A 7,870-nucleotide genomic window follows, 5' to 3' on the forward strand; every position below is an offset into this window, starting at 1 on the left:
TTGTGAGGGGGAATCATTATTGTCTTCCGGTTGTTCTGACTTCTCAGCTTGAATTTCAAGGAATGTTCCAACATCCTCTATGACATCGAATTCTCCATGTCGGCCATCAACAATAACATTGATGGATTCCATCAAGACTTGTGTTCTGGTGTTGAATACTCTATACACTCTGCTGTTCCAAATTAGGATTGCAGTCTTCTTATATGCAGCTCTTGGGCCTCGGGCTTTCCAAGAACACAAATTAGGGTTAACCAAGTTAACCTAATTCACACGTCATCAGGCTGTTACAGAATATGTTGTATCTGAAATCTTCCAGGAGAAATATTGAGCACACAATAAAATGTTTCCTAAATTGTAGATTGAGAGAAATCAGGAAACATAAGAGTAAAACATAACAGCTCCTGCTGACAAACATGGATGTCATGACATCGGTCATGACATTCACTAAAAACCTGTATTAGCTTAAACATATTCAACCTGCATAACACCATGTAAAGCATGTCATGACATTTGTCAAGACATTAAACATCCAGGTATGTTTTACCACAAATGCAGCCAACATGAAAACACCTACAATCTTCCCCTTTAGCAATTTTTTTGCTAAAACAACCTGTCACACCATATCAGAGAACCACTTGCATCAGAAAACACACAACCACACATAATCAGAGCTAATACAGAATAGCATACCACACAAACATGCAATCACTACTACTACCATCAGCATACATACATCAACCACAGATGCTGCTACTTCTACAGCAAACATCAAAGCACATAACATGACTATACTACCCCTACAACCATACCACGTAAGCAGCTGTCAAGTATAACAGAAATAAAATGTTATACTATGCACAATCAAACAGATCAACACAAAATAAACATATCAAAATTGTTGATCACACACACTTGTTGTTCTGGGGTGACATTACTACTACTCCCCCTGTTTGGCCAGAAAAGTTGCCAAAGCAAACTTCCCCTTCTCATTTTTTTTAAAGAGATCTATGGTTCCTCATAGATACAGATTCCTAACTTGCTTCGCAAGTTTTCAAACTGGTTTGCGTCAAGAGCTTTGGTGAAAATGTCAACTAGCTGAAGTTCAGTGGATACATGTTCCAAGCAGGTCACTTTGTCTTCTACAAGTTCTCTAATAAAGTGATGACTGATATCAATATGTTTGGTTCTGCTATGCTGAATTGGATTCTTAAAGATGTTGATAGCACTGAGATTGTCACATGACAAAGTCATGACATTCTGTGTAACATTGTATTCAGTCAGCATTTGTTTCATCCAAACCAGTTGAGAACAACTACTACAAGCTACTATGTATTCTTCTTCAGCAGTTGATAACGAGACACAATTCGGCTTCTTGCTAAACCATGATATGAGATTGTTTCCTAAGAAGAAACACCCTCCAGATGTGCTTTTTCTATCATCAGCACTTCCAGCCCAGTCAGCATCACAATACCCAGACAGGGTAGGGTCACACCCGTGAGTGTATAATATGCCATAGTCAGAAGTTCCATTTACATATTTGAAGAATCTCTTGACTTGGTTTATGTTACTTACCTTGGGTTCTGCTTGATATCTAGCACATACTCCTACTGCAAATGCAATATATGATCTGCTGGCTATTAGATATAGTAGACTTCCAATCATGCTCCTGAACAAACTCTGGTCAACACTTGTGCCATCTTCATCTTTAGATAACTTTAAGTGTGTTGGTGCAGGAGTTCTTTTGTGACTAGCATTATTCATTCCAAACTTTTTGACATTGTTCTTGGCATATTTGCTTTGAGATAAAAAGATGGAGTCTTCCATTTGCTTAATTTGTAGTCCAAGGAAGTATGTCAATTCTCCAACCATATTCATTTCAAACTTAGTCTGCATTTGACTGACAACATGTTTTACCATTACATCTGACATTCCACCAAAAACGATGTCATCCTCATATATTTGAGCAATCATGACTCTTCCATCTTCATTCTTTACAAAGAGAGTTTTGTCTATTCCTCCTTTCCTATAACCGTTTGTGGTAAGAAATTCAGTCAACCTCTCATACCAAGCTCTGGGAGCTTGTTTCAAACCATAGAGAGCCTTTCTTAGTTTGTAGACATGGTTAGGCAGATTTGAATCAGCAAAGCCTTTAGGTTGTTCCACATATACTTCCTCATTCAAGTATCCATTAAAAAAGGCACTTTTTACATCCATCTGATATAGCTTGAACTTCAAGATACAGGCTACTCCTAAAAGTAATCTGATTGACTGAAGTCTTGCCACAGGGGCAAAGGTTTCATCAAAGTCTACTCCTTCTACTTGAGCGTGTCCTTGAGCTACCAGTCTTGCTTTGTTTCTAGTTATGACTCCTTGTTCATCAAACTTGTTCTTGTATATCGACTTAGTACCAATAATATTGGTTCCTTTAGGTCTAGGCACCAGTTCCCATACTTCATTTCTTTTGAACTGCTCAAGTTCATCTTGCATGGCACTGATCCAAAACTCATCTGTCAAGGCTACCTTCACATTATTTGGTTCAATTTTGGATAAAAAGCATGAGTTGGCAATGGTTCCTCTTGATCTGGTCTTATGCCACTATTGGGATCACCTATGATAAGTTCCTTGGGGTGATCTTTCTGAATTCTGATAGATGGATCTTTGTTGATTGCTTCAGGTTCAGGTTGTGAGGGGGAATCATTATTGTCTTCCGGTTGTTCTGACTTCTCAGCTTGAATTTCAAGGAATGTTCCAACATCCTCTATGACATCGAATTCTCCATGTCGGCCATCAACAATAACATTGATGGATTCCATCAAGACTTGTGTTATGGTGTTGAATATTCTATACACTCTGCTGTTCCAAATTAGGATTGCAGTCTTCGTATATGCAGCTCTTGGGCCTCGGGCTTTCCAAGAACACAAATTAGGGTTAACCAAGTTAACCTAATTCACACGTCATCAGGCTGTTACAGAATATGTTGTATCTGAAATCTTCTAGGAGAAATATTGAGCACACAATAAAATGTTTCCTAAATTGTAGATTGAGAGAAATCAGGAAACATAAGAGTAAAACATAACAGCTCCTGCTGACAAACATGGATGTCATGACATCGGTCATGACATTCACTAAAAACCTGTATTAGCTTAAACATATTCAACCTGCATAACACCATGTAAAGCATGTCATGACATTTGTCAAGACATTAAACATCCAGGTATGTTTTACCACAAATGCAACCAACATGAAAACACCTACAATCTTCCCCTTTAGCAAATTTTTTGCTAAAACAACCTGTCACACCATATCAGAGAACCACTTGCATCAGAAAACACACAACCACACATAATCAGAGCTAATACAGAATAGCATACCACACAAACATGCAATCACTACTACTACCATCAGCATACACACATCAACCACAGCTGCTGCTACTTCTACAGCAAACATGCAATCACTACTACTACCATCAGCATACATACATCAACCACAGATGCTGCTACTTCTACAGCAAACATCAAAGCACATAACATGACTATACTACCCCTACAACCATACCACGTAAGCAGCTGTCAAGTATAACAGAAATAAAATGTTATACTATGCACAATCAAACAGATCAACACAAAATAAACATATCAAAATTGTTGATCACACACACTTGTTGTTCTGGGGTGACATTACTACTACTCCCCCTGTTTGGCCAGAAAAGTTGCCAAAGCAAACTTCCCCTTCTCATTTTTTTAAAGAGATCTATGGTTCCTCATAGATACAGATTCCTAACTTGCTTCGCAAGTTTTCAAACTGGTTTGCGTCAAGAGCTTTGGTGAAAATGTCAACTAGCTGAAGTTCAGTGGATACATGTTCCAAGCAGGTCACTTTGTCTTCTACAAGTTCTCTAATAAAGTGATGACTGATATCAATATGTTTGGTTCTGCTATGCTGAATTGGATTCTTAAAGATGTTGATAGCACTGAGATTGTCACATGACAAAGTCATGACATTCTGTGTAACATTGTATTCAGTCAGCATTTGTTTCATCCAAACCAGTTGAGAACAACTACTACAAGCTGCTATGTATTCTTCTTCAGCAGTTGATAACGAGACACAATTCGGCTTCTTGCTAAACCATGATATGAGATTGTTTCCTAAGAAGAAACACCCTCCAGATGTGCTTTTTCTATCATCAGCACTTCCAGCCCAGTCAGCATCACAATACCCAGACAGGGTAGGGTCACACCCGTGAGTGTATAATATGCCATAGTCAGAAGTTCCATTTACATATTTGAAGAATCTCTTGACTTGGTTTATGTTACTTACCTTGGGTTCTGCTTGATATCTAGCACATACTCCTACTGCAAATGCAATATATGATCTGCTGGCTATTAGATATAGTAGACTTCCAATCATGCTCCTGAACAAACTCTGGTCAACACTTGTGCCATCTTCATCTTTAGATAACTTTAAGTGTGTTGGTGCAGGAGTTCTTTTGTGACTAGCATTATTCATTCCAAACTTTTTGACAATGTTCTTTGCATATTTGCTTTGAGATAAAAAGATGGAGTCTTCCATTTGCTTAATTTGTAGTCCAAGGAAGTATGTCAATTCTCCAACCATATTCATTTCAAACTTAGTCTGCATTTGACTGACAACATGTTTTACCATTACATCTGACATTCCACCAAAAACAATGTCATCCACATATATTTGAGCAATCATGATTCTTCCATCTTCATTCTTTACAAAGAGAGTTTTGTCTATTCCTCCTTTCCTATAACCGTTTGTGGTAAGAAATTCAGTCAACCTCTCATACCAAGCTCTGGGAGCTTGTTTCAAACCCTAGAGAGCCTTTCTTAGTTTGTAGACATGGTTAGGCAGATTTGAATCAGCAAAGCCTTTAGGTTGTTCCACATATACTTCCTCATTCAAGTATCCATTAAAAAAGGCACTTTTTACATCCATATGATATAGCTTGAACTTCAAGATACAGGCTACTCCTAAAAGTAATCTGATTGACTGAAGTCTTGCCACAGGGGCAAAGGTTTCATCAAAGTCTACTCCTTCTACTTGAGCGTGTCCTTGAGCTACCAGTCTTGCTTTGTTTCTAGTTATGACTCCTTGTTCATCAAACTTGTTCTTGTATATCGACTTAGTACCAATAATATTGGTTCCTTTTGGTCTAGGCACCAGTTCCCATACTTCATTTCTTTTGAACTGCTCAAGTTCATCTTGCATGGCACTGATCCAAAACTCATCTGTCAAGGCTACCTTCACATTATTTGGTTCAATTTTGGATAAAAAGCATGAGTTGGCAATGGTTCCTCTTGATCTGGTCTTATGCCACTATTGGGATCACCTATGATAAGTTCCTTGTAGATTGAGAGAAATCAGGAAACATAATAGTAAAACATAACAGCTTCTGCTGACAAACATGGATGTCATGACATCGGTCATGACATTCACTAAAAACTTGTTTTAGCTTAAACATATGCAACCTACATAACACCATGTAAAGCATGTCATGAAATTTGTCAAGATATTAAACACCCAGGTATGTTTTACCACAAATGCAGCCAACATGAAAACACCTACAATAGGTATGGTAGAGAGTAAGTTTCATAATTGAAATCCATGAATGTGTGAAGAATTGCAATGTTGATGAATGTTGGAATTGATAAATGGTTTACGGCAAATTTGATGTATTATTAGAGGTTTAGATGAGTGGATGATGTTGTGATTTGTGTTCAACCTTTAACCTTTCCATTTCATAGTTTTTGTATTGTTAGGGTTTGTGATAGATTTCCGAAATTATGGTTGAAAACATGTTTTGAATGATTATTGTTGATGAATGATGTTAGCTGATGATGTTATATGCCTTTAATTACTGATTGAGAATGGTTTTGGGTGATGGGAGTGTGATTATGCAGGTCTGTCATCTTTGTTTTTTCTGTATAATCGCATATCCGCTAAGCAAAATGTTAATGATAGCTTCTCAGGATCAAGGATCAAGGCCTCTTGGATAATAGCATGGATGCAAAATGTTAATGATGATGCAAATGCAGCATAAATCAGGATCAAGGATCAAGGCCTCTTGGATAATAGCTTCTCATGGTCAATAAGATATGGTCGAACCCTCCAGATTCAGAGGTTCGACGTTGATTTCTGGATAAATAGCTTGTGCATAAGTCAAAGATGGTCGAATCCTCCAGATTCAGAGGTTCGACGTTGATTCTGATAGATAACTGATGTAGAACTTCTGTATAAGTCAAAGATGGTCGAATCCTCCATGTTCACAGGTTCGATGTTGATTCAGGATAGATAACCTCTGCATAAGTGAAATTAGGTCGAACCTTCCAGATTCAGAGGTTCGACGTTGATTATGATAGATAGTATGAATGGGCATAGGGTGGGATGGAGGCATGTTTTCCTGCAAAACAAAATTTCCCAACCCCTCTCACAGGTAGGATCTAGTATAAGGTAGGTTAAAAGGTCTCCAGCGTTAACAGTTCTCTTGAGACACCATCATTGTTGCAAATACATGCCAACAATGGTATCCCATTTGAACCTCAACTGGTCGTGGGTCTCATGATCGCAATCAACAGAACCTGACATTCTGTTGGCGTCATGACTATCCACTCTATCCTAGGTAGCCTAAGTATCACTCTGGCCTGGGTATTGGGCCTTTTACCTCAAATCAGTAACATCCCATCCCAACAGAACAGCACAATAATAATCATAGTATATGAAAATAAAATGCGATACATAAAGAAATAAAGCAATAAAGAAATAAAACAGTAAATCAATAAAGCAATAAAGCAATAAATAAACACCCAAAGAAAGGAAAACAAACAAAAGCTAGGATCGACTAAGCTAGAATCCCCAGCAGAGTCGCCAGCTGTCGCACGCTCGCGAAAATAGACAGAGTCGCCACCAATATATTTATCCCAAAGAGGGAAAGGAATATCAGAAAACCTAAAATAAAGAAAGGATAAGAAAAGGTCTTGCGACCAGAGATCAGATAAGAAGTCGGTTACGCAAGGGGAAGGTATTAGCACCCCTCACGTCTGTGGTACTCCACAGGATCCACTTATGTTTGTTCTATTCTAAGGGTGTATAAATCTATAGCTTAATTGCTAAGGGAATGCATGCAAATGAAAGAAAAGAAACACGGGGAAAATAAGGTTTATAAATAGTTGTGCTCGCTTAGGCCCCGCGACCTAATGCCTACGTATCCTTTTCAGGAATCAGAGCGCCGTAGTTCGGCTCTTTAGTTTTTTGTTTGTTTTTGTGTTTTTTAGTGGACGACGTTACATTCGCACTCCGCTGCTCGACCTCTGGAGTCTTAAGCTGGGAATGGAGCGGAAATAACGTGTCCGATTAGGAGAAAGAGTGCCCTGAAGGCAAGAGAAAGAATACCTCGGAGGCAAGAGAGAGAAGAGAGAAAATTGGTTTGTGTCTTTTAGATGTAATTCCATGATGAACAAAACCCAATACAAGGCTTCGCACCACTTCCTTACTTTGTTTAGGTCTGAGCCTTTATTAAGTGTTTTAGATGTTTTTGGTTGGGTATTTTTTAAGGGAATTTACTTTGCGATTCGAATCACATAATAATGTATAATGATCGAGAAGCAGATTAGGGAATGAATCCCACTCACTTCTATCCCATTATGTAATGTTCAAGAAACAGATTAGGGAATGAATCCCACTCATTTCTATCCCATTAGTTAATGTTCGAGAAACAGATTAGGGAATGAATCCCACTCATTTCTCTCCCATTAAGTAGTGACCGAGAAACAGATTAGGGAATGAATCCCACTCATTTCTATGCCACTAAGTGATTGAGAAACAGATTAGGGAATGAATCCCACTC

Source organism: Vicia villosa, linkage group LG6 (genome assembly GCF_029867415.1).
Source record: "Vicia villosa cultivar HV-30 ecotype Madison, WI linkage group LG6, Vvil1.0, whole genome shotgun sequence".
Lineage (NCBI taxonomy): Eukaryota > Viridiplantae > Streptophyta > Magnoliopsida > Fabales > Fabaceae > Vicia > Vicia villosa.